This window comes from Physeter macrocephalus, chromosome 15 (assembly GCF_002837175.3).
Source record: "Physeter macrocephalus isolate SW-GA chromosome 15, ASM283717v5, whole genome shotgun sequence".
In the NCBI taxonomy this organism is placed as follows: Eukaryota; Metazoa; Chordata; class Mammalia; order Artiodactyla; family Physeteridae; genus Physeter; species Physeter macrocephalus.
Window position 1 is genome coordinate 46,773,648 of NC_041228.1, and position 26,862 is coordinate 46,800,509.

At 36.8% G+C, this 26,862-nt stretch overlaps 1 pseudogene; it reads left to right on the plus strand.

Annotated features, from left to right (window-relative positions):
* The first annotated feature begins 22,494 nt into the window (after positions 1 to 22,494).
* Positions 22,495 to 23,529, plus strand: LOC102981832 (fatty acid desaturase 3-like; annotated as a pseudogene).
* Positions 23,530 to 26,862: the final 3,333 nt, after the last annotated feature.

Genomic DNA, 26,862 nt, shown 5'->3' on the forward strand with positions numbered 1-26,862 from the left:
AGAGGAAAGTTTATAGCAATTCAATCTCACCTCAAGAAACAAGAAAAATCTCAAATAAACAATTTAACCTTACACCTAAAGCAACTAGAGAAAGAAGAACAAAGGAAACCCAAAGTCAGTAGAAGGAAAGAAATCATAAAGAGCAGAGCAGAAACAAATGAATTAGAAATGAAGGAAACACAGAGAAAAATCAATGAAACTAAGAGCTGGTTCTTTGAGAAGATAAACAAAATTGATAAACCTTTATCCAGACTCATCAAGAAAAAAGGGAGAGAACACAGATCTGTAAAATTCAAAATGAAAAAGGAGAAATCACAATGGACACGGCAGAAATACAAAGGATTATAAGAGACTACCACATACAACTATATGCCAATAAAATGGGCAACCTGGAAGAAATGGAGAAATTATTGGAAAAGTACAACTTTCCAAGACTGAACTAAGAAGAATTAAAAAATATAAACACACTTATCACAAGTAATGAATTTGAAACCGTAATTTAAAATCTTCCAACAAACAAAAGTTCAGGACCAGATGGCTTTACAGGGGAATTCTATCAAATATTTAATGAAGAGTTAACACCTATCCTTCTCAAACTCTTCAAAACAAATCACAGAGGAAGGAACACTCCGAAATTCATTCTATGAGGCCACCAGCACCCTGATACCAAAATCAGACAAAGATGTCAAAAAAAAAGAAAATTAGAGACCAATATCACTGGTGAACATAGATGCAAAAATCCTCAACAAGATACTAGCAAACAGAATCCAACAACACATTAAAAGGATCCTACACAATGATCAAGTGGGATTTATCTCAGGGATGCAAGGATTCTTCAATATACAAAAATCCATCAATGTGATACACCATATTAAAAAATTAAAGAATAAAAACCATATGTTCATCTCAGTAGATGCAGAAAAAGTTTTTGACAAAATTCAAAACCAATATGATAAAAACTCTCCAGAAAATGGGCATGGAGGGAAACCAGCTCAACATAATTAAGTTCATATATGACAAACCAGAGCAAACATCACTCTCAATGGTGAAAAACTGAAAGCATTTCCACTAAGATCAGGAACAAGACAAGGATGTCCACTCCCACCACTCTTATTCAACATAGTTTTGGAAGTCCTAGCCATGGCAATCAGAGAAGAAAATGAAATAAAAGAAATCCAAATTGGAAAAGAAGAAGTAAAACTGTCACTGTTTAAAGATGACATACTTTATAGAGAAAATCCTAAAGATGCCACCAGAATACAATTAGATGTAATCAATGAATTTGGTAAAGTTTCAGGATACAAAATTAATACACAGAAATCTCTTGCATTCCTATATACCAACAATGAAAGGGCAGAAAGAGAAATTAAGGAAACAATCCCATTTACTATTGCGACGCAAAGAATAAAATACCTAGGAATAAACCTACCTAAGGAGGCAAAAGACCTGTATTCAGAAAACTATAAAATGTGGATGAAATACTCAAAGATGACATAAACCAATGGAGAAATATACCATGTTCTTGGATTGGAAGCATCAATATTGTGAAAATGACTATACTACCCAAAGCAATCTACAGATTCAATGCAATCCCTATAAAATTACCAATGATATTCTTCACAGAATTAGAACAAAAAATTATAGAATTTGTATGGAAACACAAAATACCCTGAATAGCAAAAGCAATCTTGAGAAAAAAAAAACAGAGCAGGAGGAATTAAGCTCCCCAACTCCAAACTATACTATAAAAGCTATAGTAATCAAGACAATGTTATACTGGCACAAAAATAGAAATGTAGATCAATGGTAAAGGATAGAAAGCCCAGAGATGAACCCATGCACAAATGGTCACCTAATTTATGACAGAGGAGGCAAGAACATACAATGGAGAAATGACAGCCTCTTCAATAAGTGGTGCTGAGAAAACTGGACAGCTCTATGTAAAAGAATTAAATTAGAAACACTCCCTAACACCATACCCCAAAACAAAGTCAAATTGGATTAAAGACCTAAATGTAAGACCAGACACTATAAAACTCTTAGAGGAAAATGTAGGAAAAACACTTTTTGATATAAACCACAGCAGCATCTTTTTTGACTCACCTCCTAGAGTAATGAAACTAAAACCAAAAATAAACAAATGGGATCTAATTCAACTTGAAAGATTTTGTACAGCACAGGAAACCATAAGTAAGACAAATAGACAACCCCCAGAGTGGTCGAAAATATTTGCAAACGAAGCAACTGACAAGGGTTTATTCTCCAAAATATACAAACAGCTCATGGAGCTCAATATCAAAAAAAGAAACAACCCAATCAAAAAATGGGTGGAAGATATAAATAGACATTTCACCAAAGAGGACATACAGATGGCCAAGAGGCAAATGAAAAGATGTTCAACATCACTAATTATCAGAGAAATGCAAATGAAAACATCAATGAGCTGTCACCTCACACCAGTCAGAATGACCATCATCAAAAAATCTACAAACAATAAATACTGGAGAAGGTGTGGATAAAAGGGAGCCCTCTTGCACTGTTGGTGGGAATGTAAATTGATACAGCCAATATGGAGAATAGTATGGAGGTTCCTTAAAAAAACTAAAAATAGAACTACCATATGACTCAGCAGTCCTGCCACTGGGAATATACCCTGAGAAAACCATAATTCAAAAGGACACACGTACCCCAATGTTCATTGCAGCACTATTTACAATAGCCAGGACATAGAAACAACCTAAATGTCCAATGACAGATGAATGGATAAAGAAGATGTGGTACATTTGTAGAATAAATGGAATTTATTACATACAATGGAATAGTACTCAGCCATAAAAAGGAACGAAATTGGGTCATTTGTAGAGATGTGGATGGAACAAGAGTCTATCACACATAGACTCATAGTCTATCACACATAGTGAAGTAAGCCGGAAAGAGAAAAACAAAGATAGTATATTAAAGAATATATGTAGAATCTAGAAAAAATGGTGCAGATGAACCTATTTGCAGGGCAGGAGTAGAGATGTAGATGTAGAAAACAGACATGTGGACACAGGGGCGGAAGGGGAGGGTGGAATGAATTGGGAGGTTAAGATTGACATGTATACACTACAGTGCATAAAATAGATAGCTAGTGGGAACATGCTATAAAGCACAGGAAGCTCAGCCTGGTGCTCTGTAATGACCTAGATGTGTGGGATGGGGGGCTGGGAGGGAGGTACAAGAAGGAGGGGATATAGGTATATAGGTATACATATAGCTGATTCATTTCATTGTACAGCAGAAACTAACACAACATTGTAAAGCAATTATACTCCAATAAAGAAATATTTGTGATTGGTCTGTTCATATTTTCTATTTCTTCCTGGTTCAGTCCTGGGAGATTGTACCTTTCTAAGAATTTGTGCATTTCTTCTAGGTTATCCATTTTATTGGCCTATAGTTGTTTGTAGTAGTCTCATGATCCTTTGTATTTCTATCGTGTTAGTTTTAACTTCTTTTTCATTTCTAATTTCGTTGATTTGGGCTTTCTCCCTTTTTTTCTTGATGAGTCTGACTAAAGTTTTATCGATAATCTTTATCTTTTCAATGAACAAGCTTTTAGTTTTATTGATTTTCTATAGTTTTCTTAGTCTCTATTTTATTTATTTATTCTCTGATCTTTATCATTTCTTTCCTCTACTAACTTGGAGTTTTGTTTGTATACTTTCTCTAGTTGCTTTAGGCGTATGATTAAAATGTTTATTTGAGATTTTTCTTTTCTTTTTTCTCGAATTGATTTAGGTATAAAGTTAGTTTGTTTATTTGAGATTTTTCTTGTTGCCTGAGGTAGGCTTGTATTGCTATAAACTTCCTTCTTAGAACTGCTTTTGCTGCATCCCAAGGTTTTGGATTTTCATGATTTCATTTTCATTTGTCTCTAGGTATTTTTTAACTTCCTCTTTGATTTCTTCAGTGATCAATTGGTTGTTTAGTAGCATGATGTTTAGCCTCCACGTGTTTGTGTTTTTTGCAGATTTTTTCTTGTAGTTGATTTCTAATTGTGGTCTGTAAAGATTCTTGATATGATTTCAATATTCTTAAATTTAGGGACACTTGCTTTGTGGCACACCATGTGATCTGTCCTGGAGAATGTTCCATGGGCATTTGAAAAGAAGGTGTATTCTGCAGCTTTCAGATAGAATGCCCTAAAAATATCAATTATGTCCATCTGGTCTAATGTGTCATTAAGGCCTGTGTTTCCTTATTGATTTTCTGCCTGGATGATCTGTCCACTGATGTTAGTGAGGTGTTAAAGTCCCCCACTATTATTGTGTTACTGTCTATTTCTCCTTTTATGACTGTTAAAAATTGCCTTATATATTGAGGTGCTCCGATATTGGGTGGATATATATTTACAATTGTTTTATCCTCTTCTTGGATTAATCTCTTGATCATTATGTAGTGTCTTTCTTAGTCTCGCCTAACAGTTTTTATTATAAAATCTACTTGTCTAAGTATTGCTACTCCAGTTTTCATTTCATTTCCATTGACATGGAATACTTTCTTTCATCCCCTCACTTTCAGTCTGTATGTGTCTCTAGATCTGAAGTGGCTCTCTTATAAAAAGTGTATATATGGAATTTCTTTTTGTATCCATTTAGCCAGTCTATGTTTTTGGTTGGAGCATTTAATCAGTTTACATTTAAGGTAATTATCAATATGTATGTTCTTACTGTCATTTTGTTAATTGTTTTGGATTTGTTTTTGTAGGTCTTTTTTCTTCCTTTCCTCTTTTGTTCTCTTCTCTTGTGATTTGATGTCTATCTTTATTGTTGTGTTTGGATTGCTTTTTCTTTTGTGTGTGTGTATCAATTGTAGATTTTTTGTTTCCAGTTACCATAAGGTTTTGGTGTAGCAGTCACTATATATACATGTTTGTTTTATGTTGCTGATCTCTTACTTTCAAATGCATTTAAAATATCCTGCATTTGAACTCTCCTTCTCTCACATTTGCTGGTTTTGATATCATATTTGTGTGTGGATGATTTCTTACCTTAACTGTATATTTGTCTTTACCAGTGAGATTTCCCATTTTGTAATTTTCTTGTTTCTAGTTGTGGCCTTTTATTTTTGGCCTAGAGAAGTTCCTTGAACATTTGTTGTAAAGCTGGTTTTGTGGTGCTGAATTCTTTTAGTTTTTGTTTGTCTGTAAAGCTTTTGATTTCTTCATCAAATCTGAATGATAGCCTTACTGAGTAAAGTATTCTTGGTTATCTGTTTTTCCCTTTCATCACTTTAAACATAACATGCCATTCCCATCTGGCTTACAGACTTTCTGGTGAACAATCAGCTGATAGCCTTATGAGGATTCCTTTGTATGTTTTTTTTTTTGCTTTTCCCTCATTATTTTTAATATTTTCTCTTTATTTTTAATTTTTGTCATTGTGTCTCAGCCTGTCCCTCCTTCAGTTGCTCCTGTGTGAGTCTCTCTTCTTCCTGTAATTGGATGTCTGTTTCCTTTCCCATGTTAGTGAAGTTTGCAGCTATTATCACTTCAATATTTTCTCAGGTCCTTTCTCTCTTCTCCTTCTGCAACCACGATAATGTGAATGTTAGTGCATTTGATGTTGTCCCTGAAGTCTTTGACAGTCCTCATTTCTTTTCATTATCTTTTCTTTATTCTGTTCAGTGGCAGTGATTACCACCATGCTGTCTTCCAGCTCACTGATCCATTCTTCTGCCTCATTTATTCTGCTATTTATTCTTTCTAGTGTATTTTTCATTTCAGTTACTCTGTCCTTCAACTTTGTTCTTATGTTCATTTTATTTCCTAACTCTTTGTTAAAACTTCTTATAACTTCTCACATTGTGCATCCATTCTTTTCATAAGATTATCTTTATGATTGTTACTCTGAAATCTTTCTTGGGTAGATTGCCTATCTTCACTTCACTTAGTTGTTCTTCTGAGGTTTTTTGTTTTGTTTTGTTTTGTTCTTTTTGGCTGTGTTGGGTATTCATTGCTGTATGCAGGCTTTTTATGTTGTGGTGAGTGGGGCTACTCTTTGTTGTGGTGCATGGGTTTTTTTTCATTGTGGTGGCTTCTCTTTTTGTGGAGCATGGGCTTTAGGGCACGTGGGCTTCAGTAGATGAGGCACATGGGCTCTAGAGCCCAGGATCAGTAGTCATGGTGCTCGGGCTTAGTTGCTCCATGGCATGTGGAATTTTCCTGGACCAGGGGTTGAACCTGTGTTCCCTGCATTGGCTGTGGATTCATAACCACTGAACCAACAGGGAAGTCCCCTTCTGAGGTTTTATCTTGTTCCTTCATCTGGAACATAATCCTCTACCATCACATTCCGTTTAAATTTCTATTTGTATTTTTATGTATGTGGTGGGTTAGTTACATTTCTTGACCTTGGAGAAGTGGTCCTCTGTAGGGGATGTCCTATATGTCCCCACAGTACACTATCCTCTCATCACCCAAGCACCAGGGGCCAGCTGGTCCCAGGGTAGATTCTGAACTGTGTTTGCAGATTCAGTTCTGCAGGCTACAAGATCATTGTTTTATTGCTTCTGGTGTCTGCCCACTATTGGGTGAGCCTTGTCTAGAGGCTTGTGAAGGCTTCCAGTGAGAGAGGTCATTGCCTGCCCACTGGTGGGTGGAGCTGGATCTTGGCCCTCTGGTGGGCAGTGTTATGTCAAGGGGCATGTCTAGAGGTGACTGTGGGCTCAGGAAGTCTCTAGGGAATCTCTCTGCTGATGGGTCGGGCTGTGTTCCTGGCCTGTTGTTGTTTGGCCTGAGGCATTCCAGCACTGGAGACTACAGGCTGTTTTGTTGGGGCCAGATGTTGGTGCTAGTGACCCAAGCAGATGTCTGCCTCAAGAAGAGTTCATGCAGTTGAGTACTTCCCAATATCTTGCCACCAGTGTCTACATCCCCAGCGTGAGCCACAGCTGTCCCCAGCCTCCTTAGGAGACCTTCTAAGACCAGCAAGTAGGTCTGGCCCAGGTTCCTATGAAGTCACTGCTTTTTCCCTGGGACCCAGTGTACAAAGGAGCCCTGTGTGTGCCCTCCAAGGTGGGATCCTCTATTTTCCCCTGTCCTGTGTATTCCCTGCAATCAAGCCATGTTGGCTTCCAAAGCCAAATTCTCTGGGGACTCCTCTTCCTTATTCTGGACCCGCAGGAAGGGGAGCATGACTTGGTGTTCAGAACTCACTCCTGTGTGAGAAATTCAATGATATAATTATTCTTCAGTTTGTGGGTAATCCACCTGGGAGGTACGGGATTTGATTATATTGTGAGTGTGCCCTTCCTACCAATTTGTTGTGTATTCTTCTTACTGTCTTTGGATGTAGAATTTTTTTTTGGTATATTCCAGTCCTTTTTATTGATGGTTGTTTTGCAGTTAGATGGGATTTTGGTGTGCTCATGAGAGGAGATGAACTCAAGGTCTTTACTTTGCCCTCTTGTCCCAGAAGCACTATAATGGAAAAAATTAGCAGAGCCTCAGTGACCTTGGACACATAAGGGCCTTAAATATGAATGGACAGAGAGAGCAAAAGATCCCCCAAAGAGAGCTAGATTGAAGGATGGGGAGAATGTTTGAAATAATAATGGAAACATTCTCTAAATTTTATGAAAACATTAATTTATATAATCAACAAACTCAGTAGACTCCAAATAGGATAAATACAAAAAGACACATTATAGTCAAGCTGTGGAAAACCAAAGAAAAATAGACAATGTAGACAGCACCAAGAGACAAATGACTCATCATTAGCAGGAAATATTTAACAAGATTCACAGCTGAATACTCATTAGAAACCATGGAGGCCAGGATGCCTTGGGTAAAGTACTAAAAGGAAACGACAGTTAATAAAGAATTCTATGTCCTGTAAAACTGTGACTTAAATTAATGAAGAAATTAAGACATTCCCAAATTTTTCAAAATTGAGATTATTAGTCTTTTGTAGAACTGGTCTACAAGAAATATTAAAAGAAATATTTCAGGCTAAATAAAAGGAATCCAAATCAGAAAAGAAGAAGTAAAGTAGTCACTGTTTGCAGATAACGTGATACTATACACAGAGAATCCTAAAAATGCTACAAGAAAACTACTAGAGCTAATCAATGAATTTGGTAAAGTAGCAGGATACAAAATTAATGCACAGAAATCTCTTGCATTCCTATATACTAACAATGAAAAATCTGAAAGAGAAATTAAGGAAACACTCCCATTTACCATTGCAACAAAAAGAATAAAATATCTAGGAATAAACCTACCTAAGGAGACAAAAGACCTGCATGCAGAAAATTATAAGACACTGTAGAAAGAAATTAAAGATGACATAAATAGATGCAGAGATATACCAAGTTCTTGGATTGGAAGAATCAACATTGCGAAAATGACTCTACTACCCAAAGCAATCTACACATTCAATGCAATCCCTATCAAACTACCAGTGGCATTTTTCACAAAACTAGAATAAAAAATTTCACAAGTTGTATGGAAATACAAAGAACCCCGAACAGCAAAAGCAATCTTGAGAAAGAAAAACGGAACTGGAGGAATCAGGCTCCCAGACTTCAGATTATACTACAAAGCTGCAGCAATCAAGACAGTATGGTACTGGCACAAAACCAGAAATATAGATCAGTGGAACAGGAGAGAAAGCCCAGAGATAAACCCACGCACATACGGTCACCTTATTTTTGATAAAGGAAGCAAGAATATACATTGGAGAAAAGGCAGACTCTTCAGGAAGTGGTGCTGGGAAAACTGGACAGGCACATGTAAAAGAATGAAATTAGAACACTCCCTAACACCACACACAAAATTAAACTCAAAATGGATTAAAGACTTAAATAACATAGGCAGAACACTCTATGACATAAATCACAGCAAGATCCTTTTTGACCCACCTCCTAGACAAATTGAAATAAAATCAAAAGTAAACAAATGGGACCTAATAAAACTTAAAAGCTTTTACACAGCAAAGGATACCATAAACAAGACAAAAAGACAACCCTCAGAATGGGAGAAGATAATTTCAAATGAAACACCTGACAAAGGATTAATCTCCAAAGTTTATAAGAAACTCATGCAGCTCAATAGCAAATAAACAAATAACCCAATCCATAAATGGGCAGAAAACCTAAATAGACATTTCTCCAAAGAAGATATACAGATCGCCAACAAACACATGAAAGAATACTCAACATCATTAATTATTAGAGAAATGCAAATCAAAACTAACGAAATTGAGTTATTTTTAGTGAGGTGAGTGGACCTGGAGTCTGTCATACAGAGTGAAATAAGTCAGAAGGAGAAAAACAAATACCGTATGCTAACACATATATATGGAATCTAAGAAAAAAAAATGAAGAGCCTAGGGGTAGGATAGGAATAAAACACAGACCTAAGAGAGCATGACCTTGAGGATATGGGAAGGGGGAAGGGTAAGCTGTGACGAAGTGAGAGAGTGGCATGGACATATATACACTACCAAATGTAGGTTGGATAGCTAGTTGGAAGCAGACACATGGCACAGGGAGATCAGCTAAGTTTTTTGTGACCACCTAGAGGGGTGGTATAGGGAGGGTGGGAGGGAGGGAGACACAAAAGGGAAGAGATATGGGAACATATGTATATGTATAACTGATGCACTTTGTTGTAAATCAGAAACTAACACACCATTGTAAAGCAATTATGCTCCAATAAAGATGTTAAAAAAAAAAGAAATATTTCAGGCTAAAAAATGTCATAAGACAGCAATTCTAATCCATGTGAATACATAAAGAATTTGTGTAATGGTAATTAAACAGACAGTATAAAAGACTGTATAAATGTATTTTTATATGTAATCCTTCTGTGTATTATTTAAAAGGCAACTATGTAAAATAATATTAAACAATATTAAAATATTGTTGAGAACTTAAAATTAATAAAGGTGTGATTTATTTGAAAATAATAACACAAACTAGGTAAGGGTATTATAATGGAACAAGTTTTTTACATAGTATTCAAATTAAGTTGATATTAATCCAAAGTAGATTGTTTTAATTTAAAAGATTAATCGTAATCTCCAGTTTGTAACCACAGAGAAAATAACTAAAAAATTAGTAAGAAGAATAAGAAGGTAATTAAAATGGCACACTAGAAAGCACCTTTTTAAAGCCAAAGAAGGCATTAAATGAAGGAATTGAGGAATGAAATACATAAGATGTATAAAAAATAAATGTCAGTTGCAACATAATCCTTAACTTACTTGTAATTACATTGAATATATTGATAAATGCATTAAACTCTCCAATCAAACAGCAGAGAATTGCAGCATGATTTTTAAAAAATATGTGATATCCTATTTCACTCATGATATTAGTGACTTGAGACGTTTCTCTTTTTATTTTTGTTAGTTGTACTGGAAGTTGATAAGTCTTTATTAATATTTTCATAAAATCAACCTTTTATCTCTTTGGTTCTGTCTATTGTTTTTCTATTTTCAATTTCATTGATTTCTGTTTTGATTTTTACTATTTATTTTTGTTTGCTTTGTGTTCATTTTACTTTAACCTATTTTCCTAGGTGGGAACTTAGATTATGGATTTGAGACATCTCCTCATTTCTAATGCAAGCATTTAGTGCCCTTAATTTCCCTTCAGTACTGCTTTAGCTACATCCTACACAATTCAATATGTTCAAATATTCAATATGAATATTTTCATTCAGTTCTATGTATTTTTTAAATTTTGTTTGAGACTTCCCCTTTGACTCATCAATTATTTAGAAGTACATTTGTTTAATTTCATTTGTTGAGAGATTTTACTATTATCTTCCTGTGATTGATTTCTAGTTAGATTCCATTATGGTCAGAAAGCACACCATGTAAGATTTCAATTCTTTTAGATTCATTAAGGTTTGTTTTATGATCAAGGATATGATTTACATTGGTAAATGTTCCCTGGCTATATTAAAATATGTGTATTCTGCTATTGCTGGGTAAAGGGTTCTATATACAGTAAGTCCCCGACATAAGAACCTTCATGTTGAGAACTTTCAAAGATGTGAACGTGCACTCACATGTCCACTCACATAAGTTAGTTTGTGTGTCTGGTGTACATTGTCACATGTGTGCATCCTCTACACGTGACTGTGCTTTTGTTTCCTTTACAATACTGTATAGAGTTCAGTAGTACAGTACCTTTATTTCAAGCCCAGGATGTCTGGAAGCAAGTGTAAAAGCAGCAGTGATGTAGTTGGTACTGCCAAGAAGTGCCAAGCGATAATGATGGAAACAAAAGAGAAAATAATTGAGAGAGTATAGTGAGGTAAAAAGATGGTAGACAGGGCTTCCCTGGTGGCACAGTGGTTGAGAGTCTGCCTGCTGATGCAGGGGACATGGGTTCATGCCCCAGTTCGGGAAGATCCCACATGCCACGGAGAGGCTAGGCCCGTGAGCCATGGCCACTGGGCCTGCACGTCTGGAGCCTGTGCTCCACAATGGGAGAGGCCACAACAGTGAGAAACCCGTGTACAGCAAAAAAAAAAAAAAAGATGGTAGACATCGCTTGTCCTTATAACATGAATTGTTCAACCATCAGCCGGATTCTAAAGAACATGGACGAGATTATGGAATATGTGAAGTCTGCTGTGCCAGTGATGGCAACAATAACATCGAAGAAGCATGGAAAAGTGATGGAGGAGATGGAGAATTTTCTCAGTGTGTGGATGTAGGATCAGCATCAGCATCAAGTCCTGCTCAGCTTAAAGCTGACTCAAGAGAAAGCTAAAAGTCTTTATGAAGTCTTGAAGAAGAAACACCATGAAGAATCAGAGATTGCATCTTTTAATGCCAGCCATGGCTGATTTCATCAGTTCAAGGTTAGAGCCAAACTTCACAACGTAAAAGTAATTGGCGAGGCAGTGAGGCAGATATGGTAGCTGCCTGGGAATTTCCTGAAATGCTTCAAGAAATTATTGATGAAGGCACATATTTACCCAAACAGGTTTTTAACGTGATGATACAGGACTGTACTGGAAGAGGATGCCAGACTGAAGTTACATCAGTAAGGAGGAAAAGTTGATGCCAAGCTATAAAGCAGCAAAGGATAGGCTAACTCTATTGTTTGGTGGCAATGCTTCCAGTGATATGAAGCTGAAACCTCTCTTAGTTTATCATTCAGAGAACCCAAGAGCCCTTAAAAACATAGCCAAGGGCTCTCTTCCTGTTGTGTGGAAGAATAACCCAAAAGCCTAGTTTACACAGGCCATTTTCCAGGTTGCCGAGGCAGTGAGGCAGATATGGTAGCTGCCTGGGAATTTCCTGAAATGTTTCAAGAAATTATTGATGAAGGCACATATTTACCCAAACAGGTTTTTAACGTGATGATACAGGACTGTACTGGAAGAGGATGCCAGACTGAAGTTACATCAGTAAGGAGGAAAAGTTGATGCCAAGCTATAAAGCAGCAAAGGATAGGCTAACTCTATTGTTTGGTGGCAATGCTTCCAGTGATATGAAGCTGAAACCTCTCTTAGTTTATCATTCAGAGAACCCAAGAGCCCTTAAAAACATAGCCAAGGGCTCTCTTCCTGTTGTGTGGAAGAATAACCCAAAAGCCTAGTTTACACAGGCCATTTTCCAGGACTAGTGTTTCCAACGCCTTATCCCAGAGGTAGAGAAATACTGCTTAGAGAAGAACATCCCATTCAACATTCTTTTGCTCCTTGACAATGCTCCAGGCCACCCCCCATTCATGGACGACTTTCATTCCAACATCAAAGTAGAGGATTTGCCACCAAATACTACATCTCTCATCCAACCTATGGACCAGGGAGTTACAGTGACATTCAAGAAATATTATTTACGTCACACTTTTCATCAGACAGTAAAGGCAAGTAATGAATCAGGAACAGTCTTGTGACAATTTTGGAAAGACTATAACATCTACAAAGCCATAAAAGACATTGACTTTGCTTGGCATGAAGTTACGGCCATTCACCACGAATGGGTTTTGGAAGAATATGTGCCTGCAGTTTGTTCACAATTTTCCTGGATTTGAGAAGGTGGATGAGGAGTGCAAAGAGGTCTTCAGCAACTTAGTGACACTAAGTCAGAAGCTGTAGCTAGATCTGCAAGAGGATGACTACATTGAACTCCTTGTTGTGCAATATGAGAAGCTTACTAATGAAGACCTGATGGAATTAGAGGCCCAGAGAAAGGATGAAGAGAGACAAGAGGAAGAAGAAGTAACTTAAGAACTGAAGAGATTGACGATGCAGGAAATGGCAAGGAGATTTTCTTTAATTGAGGAGGCACTGCTAGTTTTTGAGGCACAGGACCCAAACTTAGAATGGTACACAAAGGTACAGCCATGCAGCCATTCAGAATGCAATCCAGTGCTACCATGTCATCTATGGTGAGAAAGAAAGAGCTACTACTCAGACATCACTGCATCATTATTTCAAGAAGGTAGATAGAATTGAATCCAGCAAGGAACCAGAAACTGTGCCATCAACGTCAGGCATGAGTGAAATTGTAGGTTGCCCTGATGATCCTTGAGCTCTACCATCTCCCACCTCCTCTCACTCCTCCAGTCAGTAACTCTTCTTGCCTTTTCACTTGATGCCAGCCCCTGTATGCCAGCTATTGTACTGTACTACTGTACTTTTCAAGGTACTGTATTATAAGATTAACAATATTTATTTTTTGTGTTAGTTAATTTTTTGTGTACTATTGTATGAAAAGTATTATAAACCTATTACAGTACAGTACTATATAGCCAATTGTGTTAGTTGGGTACCTAGGCTAACTTTGTTGGACTTATGAACAAATTAGACTTATGAATGCACTCTCAGAACAGAACTCATTCGTACATAGGGGATTTACTGTACCTCAATTAGATCCTGATGGTAGGCTCTGAACAACATTTTTATCCTTGTGGTTTTTCTGTCTAGCAATTTTATCTGTTATGGAGAAAAGAATGTTGAAGACCTCATTTTTAACTGTTGACCTGTCTATTTCTCTTTTCTCCTTTGTCAGTTTTTGCTTTATGAATTTTGATACTCTGTTGTTTCATGTATACACATTTAGACCATTATGTACCCTGGTGTATTGTTCCTTTTGTTATTATTCACAGTCTATATTTTGTCTCATAGTTTTCTTTTCTCTGAAATCTATTTTATAATTTTTTTTAAGACAGCTGGACTGGAACTGTTATTTATTTATTTATTTATTGTTAGCATCACTTTTATTTTTTATTTTTTAGGTTCTCATTAGTTATCTGTTTTATACAGAGTAGTGTATATATGTCAATCCCAATCTCCCGATTCATCCCACCTCCCCTTCCCGCCTTGGTAACCTTAAGTTTGTTCTCTACATCTGTGACTCTATTTCTGCTTTACAAATAAGTTCATCTGTACCATTTATCTAGATTCTACGTATATGCGTTACTATATGATATTATGTGATATTTGTTTTACTCTTTCTGACTTACTTCACTCTGTATGACAGTCTCTAGGTCTATCCAGGTCTCTGCAAATAACACTATTTTGTTCCTTTCATGGCTGAGTAATATTCCATTGTATATATGTACCACATCTTCTTTACCCATTCCTCTGTTGATGGACATTTAGGTTGCTTCCATGTCCTGGCTATTGTAAATAGTGCTGCAATAAACATCAGGGTGCATACACCTTTTCAAATTCTGGTTTTCTCCAGACATATGCCTAGGATTGGGATTGTTGGGTCATATGGTAGGTCTATTTTTAGTTTTTTAAGGAATCTCCATACTGTTCTCCATAGTGGCTGTACCAGTTTACATTCCCACCAACAGTATAGGAGGGTCCCCTTTTCTCCACACCGTTTCCAGCATTTATTGTTTGTAGATTTGTTGATGATGGCCATTCTGACTGGTGTGAGGTGATAGCTCATTGTATCTTTGATTTGCATTTCTCTAATAATTAGTGATGTTGAGTATTTTTTAATGTGTTTGTGGGTCATCTGTATGTCTTCTTTGGAGAAATGTCTATTTAGGTCTTCCACTCATTTTTTGATTGAGCAGTTTGTGCTTTTTTGATATTGAACTGTTTGTGTATTTTAGAAATTAGTCCCCTGTCAGTTGCTTCGTTTGCAAATATTTTCGACCATTCTGAGGGTTGTCTCTTTGTTTTGTTTATCATTTCCTTTGCTGTTCAAAGCTTTTAAGTTTCATTAGGTCCCACTTGTTTTCTATTTTCACTACTCTAGGCAGTGGATTGAAAAAGATCTTGCTGTGATTTATGTCAAAGAGTGTTCTGCCTATATTTTCCTCTAAGAATTTTATGGTGCATTTAGGTCTATAATCCATTTTGAGTTTATTTTTGTGTATGGTGTTAGGGAGTGTTCTAATTTCATTCTTTTACATGGAGCTGTCCAGTTTTCCCAGGACAACTTTTAATGTAATCACACCTCCTTTTTCAAATAAATGTTTGTGTGATATATATTTTCTCATTCTTTTACTTTCAACCTATCTCTATTATTGAATTTGAAGTTAGTTTCTTATAAACAGCATATTGTTGGATTGTGCTTTTTTCTTATCCACTCTGCTGACCCCTGCCCTTTGTTTAATGCATTTAGGCCATTTACATTTATAGTAATTATTAATATTTAATGCTTATATATGCTATCTTATTGTTTTTTACATGTTTCTATTTCATTGACTTCTACTTCTATTTGTTCTTTGCTCTGGTTCTCACTACTGTTTCTTTTTTCTTGCCTTCCTAAATATTAATTGATTTGTTTTATAATTTTATTTATTTATAGTGGATAAGAGTATATTTCCTTGTAGAGTTTTTCTAGTGGTTCTGAGTATTACAAAATACATTAGTATTTTGTGACTGTTAGTTTGCTAGTGATGCCTTAATGAAAAACTACAGATGAGGTAGTTTAAAAAAACAAAATTTATTTCCTCACATTTTTAGAGGCTAAAAGTCCAATATGAAGAGGGTTGGTAAGTTTAGTGTCTTCTGAGGCCTCTCTCCTTGGCTTGCAGATGGCTGCCTTCTCTTCATGTCCTCACATGATCTTTTCTCTGTGTCCTAACCTCTTCTTACAAGGGCATCCTGTCATATTGGACTAGGGGCCACATATATCACCTTATTTTACCTTAACTATCTTTAAAGAGATATTACTTTTAAAAGGGGATAACTTTAAAGAGTCTCTATCACTAAGTCCAACCACATTCTGAGGTACTGGGATTAGGACTTCAACATATAAATTTTAAGGTAACACAATTCAGTCTGTAACAGTAACTTAATTATAATCTACCTGTATCAACATTTTACTACTTCAAATGAAGTGTGGAAATCTTATTTACATTTAGGTTTGTTTACCTTCTCCACCTTTAACTACCATTGTCTTGAGTATTGTTTAGTGATATATATTTTCTTCAATAACCAAACATAATTTATTAAGTTCCTGAGGAAAAGGGTACCATAATGTATGGACCTATATGTCTGCTCATTTTATTTCTTCCTTCCCAGTGATTCAAGCTTATTTATTTTATCATTTACTTTCTGTTTTAATAATTTCTTTAGTCAATCTTTACGGATATGTCTTCAAGTATAAATTATTTTAGTTTTCCTTAGTCTGAGAGTGTCTATTCCTAAAGAATAGTTTTGCTGGATATAGACTTTGCAGTTGACTGTGCTTTTCTTTCAGCACATAAAAATTTTGTGCCACTTGCTTCTGATCTCCATGATTTCAAACAAGAAATCCTCTGTCATTCAAATTGGTATTCTCATATTAGTAATGTGTCATTTCTCTCTGACTGCTATCAAGCTTTTGTCTTTAGTTTTCAGAATTTTAATTGTAATATATCTTGGTGTTGATTTCTTTGGGTTTATCCTATTTGTGATTCACTTAGCTTCTTAGGTCTATGAGTTTCTGTCTGAGAACCAATTTGGGAAATTTTCACTCATAACTTATTCAAATTTCCTTTCAGTCCCACTCCCTCTCTCCTCTCTTTCCAAAACTCCAATGATACAAATACTGGATCTTTGATTATTGTCTTAATGGTCCCTGAGGCTCTGTTGTTGTTGTCTGTTTCAGTATACATTTTCTCTGCTGTTCAGATTAGGCAAATTCTATTGATCTGTCTTATTCTATTTCCTGTTATCTCTATTCTACTATTGAGTCCATCCAGTGAGTTTTAAATTTTCTGTTATTGTATTTTTTAGTTCTGTAATCCATTTTGTTCTATATACTTTTACTTATTTGCCAAGATTTTCTATTTTTTTCATTTTTAAGAGAATTTATAATTGATTGTTGAAGCATTTTTTATCATAGTTGTTTTAAAATCCTTGTCAGATAATTCCAACATGTGATTAATCTAAGTGTTGGCATTTATTGATTGTCTCTTCTCATTCAAATTGTGATTTAGTTGATTCTTGACATGATAGATGATTTTCAATTGCACCCTGTATACTTTGTCTATTAATATTAGTAAATTCTAGGTTTTACTTAAGTCATTTGTTTTAGCAGGAATTTGCCACACTTAGGGTTAACATGCAGATCATGGTCTACTCTGTGGGCTGTGTTTCAAATAACAGTTGAATTTTCAAAGCCTTTGTGATGTTATTTTAATCTAATACTTGGCTTCTAGTGCCACTGTTCTTGCTGTCCCTGCTAATGTTACTTGAGATAGTAAAATGTGTTTCTCCAAGCTGGGCGGCCAGGTGTCTTTCAATAGGGGGGAATGTGAGGGGATGGAGGGAGCATCTTGGGCCTGTGGAAATAAAGATATTCCTCAGCATGCATGTTTGTTGTGGTTGGATTCCTTTTGCCAGGACTCCCATCAACACAGGTGTCTCTGGACAGGAAACAGGAGTCTCAGGTCTACATGGACAAGTCAGGCTGCTTTCTGTGGCAGTGTTCCTCTTGTTGGTGTTACCAGACTACCTCAGTATCTCTCAGTAGAGGAGTGTTTTAAGGTCAGATGGGGAAAGAAAGTGCTTTCCTTGACCTATTTTTATTGGCAGGGTGATTGTTTCTGCCTACCACTGCTGTTGGGTTCACCTGGTGTTGTCAGACAGACTGTCATCCCATTTAAGGGGAAGAATGAACATCCCTGGTTTGCCTTCTATTTATAGGTTGGGGATGGGAAACACCAGGTCTGAGTTAGTCTCTTCAGCTGAGAGGTGGCAGGTATAATTCACCCTGATGCTGAGTTGCTCCACCAGCCCTAGAGCTTCTAACCAGTTTTCATTCTTTTATGACCTTTCAGAGTTCTCCTCTGGTTGCTTATTGTTATATTTTCAAGATTTATAGTCATATGTATTAGGGAAGATCAGGGAGTAATAGGTTTATACCATCTTGTCCAGACTGAAAATCTTTTTCCAGAGTGCCTTTTTAGGGTGATGAAAATGTTTTATAATATGAATATGAAGGTGAATATACTAAAACCACTGAATTATATACTTGTATGAGTGATTTTACAATATATAAATTATAGCTCAATAAAGCTATTTTAAAGAGAAGCCAAGTTTTGTTTCATAGAAAGTGGCTTTGGAATTTAGAAAAACTATTGTATTCCATATTCCACAAGGCAGAAAATCATATTTACAGGCAGGCTGGAAGAATGTTTTTACCAGTTCCAGCAGGAGACTCTCAGAGGAGGTTTACAGTGATAAATACATGAAGTGTGATAAGAAGTGTTACCAACTTCTTGGACATGTCTCTGAGACATGAGGTGGAATCTGCTGAGATCCACCAAACCCACTGCCCCTATCTTAGTGGTTAATAACTGGACGACAGATTCAGAGAAAATTTGGACTGTCACTTACGGGATGTTGAACCATGAACTAAAGAAATTTCAACCCAAGTGCAAGAAAGTTTTCCTTTATTTTTTCAGTTGAAAGAAGAATACAGAATAACTTTAAAATGTCATGAAGAATTAATTTAACATTTCACTCATTGATCTAGTCAATATTTCAAACTCCACATATTTCTTTAGAGGATAAGAAAAATGTCTAGGAAAAAAACCCCACAAAACAGCAGTACGGAAGAGTATGGACACAGCATAGTAGATGAAAAGGCCCAGTCAGTCTCAGACAATAGTAACAAGTAAAAATTAATATCTACAAAAAAGAAAGAAGAAGCAAATTACATGGATATATAAGTAATAAACAAACTGAAAATCTTAACACAAAAAGGAAATTTAAGCACAATGAGAGATTTGGCAGGATATTTTTGGAATAGAACAACATGTTTTCCTTTTTCAAAAGGATCAGCTCTAGTAGTAGAAAACAATATTCCCTGTTGACTAATGCATTTTTAAAGAAAAGAATCTGAGAAAATCTCCTTTACCTATGCACTTGGAGTTGGTGTGTGGTTCATTTCATTAAACAGATGTCCCTTGAAGGGTTCCTTTATCCCCTTGTTACTAATTATTCCTGCCCTAATATGGCATTCTGTTTCTTCACAAGGCAAGAATCTTCTCCCTGGTGCCATCTTCACCTCTCCCACATTAAGAGATCGTGTGAGAGCAGTCAACAGCCAATTTGATGTACCACAAATTGTCCTCATTCACTCTGTTCTATATTTTCATATGTTCCAGGTGGTTGAATCCATTCTCACTGGTAATTATAATACCAGAATCTAGTTGAAGAAAAATTCACAGCTTTGAAAAGCTACATCTCAGATCATACTCCTTATATGCTGTGCCATTAGTTGCAATTCATTTGATTGTGTTGTGGTGGCAAGAATGGTTTGGTGTGTCTCTTATTGGAAGAAAAATGAGCTTCAGCAAAGAGGGTTACATGTTCATGTTTGTAACATATTTACAAGGTCAATTTATCTAATCCTAGGTAGATATAGTTTGAACATTTTGATGCCCAGGGATCACAGAAGGACAATAACAGTAAGTTTAATGAAACTGAATGTCCCTGGTGAAATGGTGTGTCTCCTTGTCTAGTGAACCATTCACATAATTATCAAGGTCATTTGTAAAAAGTCTTTTATTTTTGCAAGATTGCTGTCCCTATGGGAAACTTAAATCTGATCCCTTTGGCTGGTCCCAAGTTTGAAATGTGCCCCAGAAAAACTGACTTAACAAGAGAAGCAGGAAAACACTGACCTGTGTGTCTAGGACCTAGAAGAATCTAGCTTTGTCCTAATGAAAACCAGGCACTGGGCCAACTCCTTTTATATTTGGTTTTCATGAGAATCTGTGTGTGGAGGAGATCTGAGCGTTTTTAGTGCAATAACAAGCTTGTGTTTTCTGAACCAATTAGTGCGTAATTAGGTATTGACTAAGAAGGAGGAGGATAAAATGTGGACCTGGTGCAAAGATCTGGGTATAGGTGTGACTCTTGTGTATGCAGGTGGCAAAATGTCACTTATGGAGAACTAAATTGAATTTCTAAAGCCCAGTAATCTGTTACATGCTAACAGCACTAGCCCTTCTATAGCTTTTTCACATCTCTATTGAAATGTGCTTTTATCCCTCTCTGGAAAATAAGATTGTGTATAGCACATGTATGTTAACATTTTTTCACTCATCATTTTCTAGAAGTTTGCAATTAGGCTAGTGGGGACTTCGTTGGTGGTCCAGTGGCTAAGACTCCATGCTCCCAAGCCTGGGGGCCCAGGTTCGATCCTTGGTCAGGGAACTAGATCCCACATGCCGCAACTCAGTTCGCAGGCTGCAACTAAGGATCCTGCACACCACAACTAAGACCTGGTGCAGCCAAATAAATAAATATTTTAAAAAATAAGATAAAATAAAATTAGGCTAGTTATGTTCAGTATGTATTGAGTTACCTATCAGAAGGACAAAAGGAAATCATTAGTTTCTTCTTCTACTCAAACTATATATATATTTCTTTAGGGTCTGCTCTGTGCCCTAAAGATCCCTGTCCTCATGGAGTTTTCTTTCAGGCAGCAAAAGCATTTTAACTCTGCAAGTCCTTCCTGAGGATTCTGGACACCAAGGCAAATATTTTGTTGAAACGGCCCTTCACTATTTCACCTGTTAACTCCTTCTAATCTCTTTAAGCCTTCATAATTAGGAAGATATTTTTAAAGACTATCCTGGCTTTCACTTACTGTCCTTTAGAGAGATACTTTAAATGAATATTTCCAATAAAGTATAAAATACTTAAAATATATAAGATGATACTTTATTGTTAAACTTTGGTGTAAAAAATAATCTAAATGGATGATGAATGTGGTTGTTTTTTTTATCCAGGCGGGAGAGATAATTATTTGACTTCTTTAGTTAACCGTTGAGTTTTTAAAGTTGTAAAGTGCTCTATAATGAAGGTAAGCCCCAAATGATGAGTAAGTTCTGATACTTTACTTCTGTTTTCAACCAGAATAATTCAGTGAAGCATCATCCCCACTTCCTATCTCACACTTGCCTATGCCAAATGATATGTCAACGGTAGGAACAAAAACAAAATCAAACCTTTTTATTTATAAGTTTTATTTATAAATTATAACAAAATCAAACCCGTTTATTTATGTTTTATTTATAAGTTATCTGCATATCACTGCCTTTCTATTATATTCAGGCATCATCAAGGAAACTACATTACCAGAAAATGTTTGTTTTTGCTGTGCTGTGCTCCATGCAAGCTGATAATCTGAAACTAATATCCTTTAATACAACATTTGGCAGGAGTAGGGTAGACACCAGTAAAGAGTGTTTATATTTTGGGTTTGGTTTTAATTTTTATTCAAGAGTACTTCTTTATTGGGAAGGGAACCAATTTACAGATATCCAATTGCATAAAGAATTGCATAACTGACATCATAGATCTAAATTATTCCAGTCATGTTTAATCCTTTTTATAAGCTAGCTCTGTGGCAGTAACCCTGCTGAGCTGCTTATTAAACCTACTCTCTGTGAATACCCTTTCCAATCTAACTTTGTTCTTTCATAAGTTTCTGCTAACTTATTGACTTCCCCCAATCATCACAGTTAACTGCATGTGCACATTTAATTTTTGAGCAGATGGTCTTAATTTTAATATTGTCCTTTGTGTATGAAGGTGATCCTACTGATTGGCCAGGCTTGGGGAGTATATTTTGATTTTTTTTCTCCAGTAATGGGTATAGATTTGTTCTGGTATACTTATGCCCTTGCTGGGTAAAGCTAAGGCCATGAACCAGGCTGACTGACCTCTGTGAGGCACTGCTACATACCACATCATCATGCAGTTTGTTGGTGTCATTAGCTAGCCTGTACATTAATGGTTACAAATATTGTTTCATAACCAAGTCAATACAGGACTTTGGCGGAGCAGCGGGTGGCGATGAAGGAAGTCTCCAAACGCAGCCTCGCTCCCCTTGGCGTCTCGCTCGGGCTTCGGCGAGGTCCAGGGTTGGCGAGGACTTTTGCACACCGCCAGCCATGGTCAGAGTCAGGGAGCCCGGCAGGGGACCTGTGAAGCTGAGGACACTCTTGCCCACCTTCTGCTGGGAACAGATCTGACCTCACAACGTGCCAGGAGACAAACGGCTGGTCATGAATCATCGAGTCTACGACATCAGCCTCTGGGCACAGCGTACCTGGGCCCTGCTCTGGGTGGTCGAGAACATGAAGCTGTTTGAGGTCAAGCCCACCTTCTTTGCTCTCCTGCTGGGCCACATCCTGGCCATGGAGATGCTTGCCTGGCTCATCATCTACGTCCTTGGCCCCGGCTGGTGCCCAGCACCCTCTCAGCCCTTATCCTGGCCATCTCCCAGGCCCAAAGCTGGTGTCTGCCACAAGACCTAAGCCACACCTACATCTTCAAGAAGTCTGGTGGAACCATGAGGCCCAGCAGTTTGTGATGGGGCTGATGTAGGGCTTCTCTGCCCACCGGTGGAACTTCTGCCACTTCCAGTACCATGCCAAGCCCGACATCTTCCACAAGGACCAGATGTGACCATGGCACCCATCTTCCTCCTGGGGTAGACATCCGTCGAGTACTGCAAGAAGAAGCTCAGATACTTACCCTACAACCACCAGCACCTGAAGCTCTTCCTGATCCGCCCAACGTTGCTCAACTTGGTGAACTTGAAAGTGGAAAATCTTGTGTACATGTTGGTGTGCACACAGTGGATGTACTTACTCTGAGCTGCCAGTTTCTATGCCCACTTCCTCTTGTCCTACATCCCCTTCTCTGGCCTTCCTGAGGCGCTGATCTTATTTGTGGCTGTCAGCTTCCTGGAGAGCCACTGGTTCGTGTGGATCACACAGATGAAGCATATCCCCAAGGAGATCAGCCACGGAAAGCAGCCGGTACTGGGCCAGCTTTCAGCTGGCAGCAACCTGCAAAGTGCAGGCCTCGCTCTTCATCGACTGGTTCAGAGGACACCTCAACTTCCAGATCGAACATCCCTCTTCTCCATGATGCCAAGGCACAATTACAGCAGGATGGCACCACTGGTCAAGGCCCTATGCTCCAGGCATGGCCTCAGCTACGAGGTGAAGTCCTTCCTCACCTCCCTGGTGGACATCATTGGATCCCTGAAGAAGTCTGGCAACATGTGGTTGGAAGCCTATCTCCAACAGTGAAGGCAGCAGCACCCAAGACACTGTCAGCCATCAAGCCACCCAGACGGGCTACCCTACCCAGCCCACCTCGCCCTGCCTCAGCCTGGGGGCCCTGCCCACTCTCCTGGGCCCCCTCCCAGTCTCCTCCACAGCCCTGAGGCCATAGCTCTTGACCCAACAGGACAAGGACTAGGGGTATGGTATATATGCTTACCCCAGATGGTGAGTATGGCATGGTTTCTTAGAGCAAAAATTTAGGGAAAAATGTTATTTTTATATAAAAACAAACATATATATATATACACATATATATGTATAAATGTATACATATAAATGTATATATATATATATGTATAAACCCAACATTTACAAAGCATAACAGACACTGTGCTAAGCACCAGACATAGAACATTTTCTGAACTTTAATAACCCAATGAGATAGATGGTCCTTATCTCTATTTGGAGTGAGAAAATAGAGGCTTAAGCAAATTAGGTAATTTGTCCAAGGTGATAATGGCAGTAAGTAGTGAACCCAGGATATGAATCCAATACACTGGAGGCCTTAGTTTTAATCTCTACACTAAATTGTCTCTTTTACTGATGGCATACATGAATTTCTGCCCATACTCCATACTCTAGCTCTATAATGATCAGAAACAAACTAAGGCATCTATAGTAGAACTAAAATTTAGGATCGCCTTGATCAAGTAATGGGGATTTATCTTTGACTAGGAGAATCACAAACCCTCGAATCAGACTTCCTCCTAAGAGATTTCTCTCTATAGCCATAGGGAATCTAGGTCACCATGTAGTAGATTGTCGTAATATTTAAAATCTTTTTTGTAAGAAAAGATTCATTAGGAAAGTGATTTACCGAATGGCCGTGAGGGCTCCGTTATATGAATTACTGATTCAGTGAGCTGACCAATTGCGTCCTTACTCCTCAGAGGCAGCTTACTTGCTGAAATCTGATCTACTGAGTGTATTAAATCCTAGTGTGGAGTGTGTACCCAACAAAAGCAGAATTACCTCAATTTCAAAGATGAGCTTAGTGGGACTTCGACAATTTAAGGGATAGATTTTTCTACTGAGGTTCAATAAATAAAAACATATTGAATTTCAAGGTGTTCTTGAAATGTATATTCCTTGTAATTTTGTGGGGAAATTATTTTCTTTAATTTAAAAATGTAGAAGATATACATATATATATAATACACTTTAAATGAAAAAGCAGAAAACAAAATGATTTCAGAAATTCATTCTTTCTACAGCTTTGAAGGGTTTAAGTGGTTATCAGAGAAAAATGAAAACTTTCTGTGTTTCAGAGGAGAAAATGATCCAAGAGCTATAAAAGTGAAATGTAAATTAATTTTTGTTTAGAAAAAGATAACATGAAATATACCATGAAATTTATTTTTATTTGTGTGGTTTTTGCTTTGTTTTGTTGCTTACTTTGAGCAAGAAACAAAATCACCATTAATTAATTACAACAAATGGTAAGAAATTTTATAGGAAGTAGAAAATATTTCTGTCAGATTGAAGTCTCAGGTCAAATCTTTAATGCTTTCTAGTTGTGTTACTTTATACAAGTTAGTTAACTCTGTAAGTTTCTAAAAATTTTCCCCAGTTTTATTGAAATATAATTGCCATATGACACTGTATTAGTTTAAGGTCTACAACATAATAATTCAATATATGTATTTATTATAAAATGATTATCACAATATGTTAACACCCATCATCTCACATAATTACACATTGCAAAAAATATAATGTAAGATACCCTCCTATAGAATCTTTTGATGACTAAATTATATTTCACTCTAAATGTAAAGGGATCAGCACAGTACATACCATATAACAAGAGCTCAATAATTGTTAACTGCAATCTTTTTTACTATCTCAGTTCTCTTTCATCAGATGAAAGTACAAGTCAAGAGAAAGAAGGAGAAATTGGAGGAGATAATATCAGAGGAAAAGATAAAATGCAATTTTAAACAAAAGTGGTCTTAAAAAATGCAGAAAGCAACAGGAAAAATATGATTTATTTTTATATAAACGTAATATTGGTGTTTTTCAAAGCTTTAAGGAAAAGAATGTTAATTCATTTAATAATACAGCACCCAAAACTCACAAGGAGAGCTAAGCATTCCCAAAAATGAGTATTAAAAGCGTTTCAATTTCAACTTAAATAATGGAAGCATAACATCTCCTGAAACCTTTTTTTTCTTATTTTCCAACAGAGTAAACTCCAAATTTTTCATTTTGAAAATATAACATCTGATTTTATAGGGTAAGATTTCCTACTTTCATTGAACATAATCCACATAACAGCCTTTTAGGATACCATTGTTAAATCATTTAAAGCTATGTTTTGTTTTCATAACTCTAAAAATAAATAATGGTATTGTCTTTTAGAATTTTCCTACCCTGCCACCATCTAACAGATACAGTTATAATTGTAAACATTGTTCCATTACTGAAGAGTTACTATTTGATCTTGGCAAAAGTCACTTCATCATTTTTTTTTTTCTGTGTTAACTTCCTAGCATCATTTTGGGATTTCACAATGCGTTTGGTTTAGAATTGGGATTTTTTGATGTGACCAAATAGCAGTTTATATTCTCAGAAAACTGGAATGGGAATATCCTGTAGGAAAAATAACAATGGAATATGATGAAAATTTCTAAGCCAGAAAAGTTCAGAATAATCAGCCTTCTCTCCCTACCCTCAATCCCCCATTTTGCCAATAAGGACTGATGTGTTTTAAACAATAAAGATAGGCAAGTCTTCCACGAACCATGAATATTTGAAAATTATTTCTGCAATCTGAGCAGCTGAGCCTTTGCCTGGCCTTCGTAGGGTGAGAGTCACTTGCTCCTAAACTTTTGATGCCAAATTCATTCTTCTTTTTACCTATGTTAGCACAAACAGAAAAATTGAGACTGTAAACATCTGAACCATTGCCTTCTCTCATTTAGCTTGGCCACAGTTGATGGGTAGTAAATAAGATTAATATAGCACTTCATCGTGGGTATAGTTGCTCATTATGAAGTAAGTGGTGTTCTGGATACCCTGAGTCTGTGTAGTGACCTAATAAACTAAATTACAAATGATTACTCTAGACGAGACATTTATGGGCTGGTATATTATTTCTATTTCAAAGAGCTACTCTTGACTTACTTACATCATGATTTTCACAGTGCAGAAAGAGCAACCAAATATCTTGAGCTAATGGAAGCAAGGGGCATGTGTGTATGTGTGTGTGTGTGTGTGTGTGTGTGTGTGTGTGTGTGTGTGTGTGTACTCTCTGATCTGAGTTTTATTTCCTCTAATATTCTTTGAAACTATTAT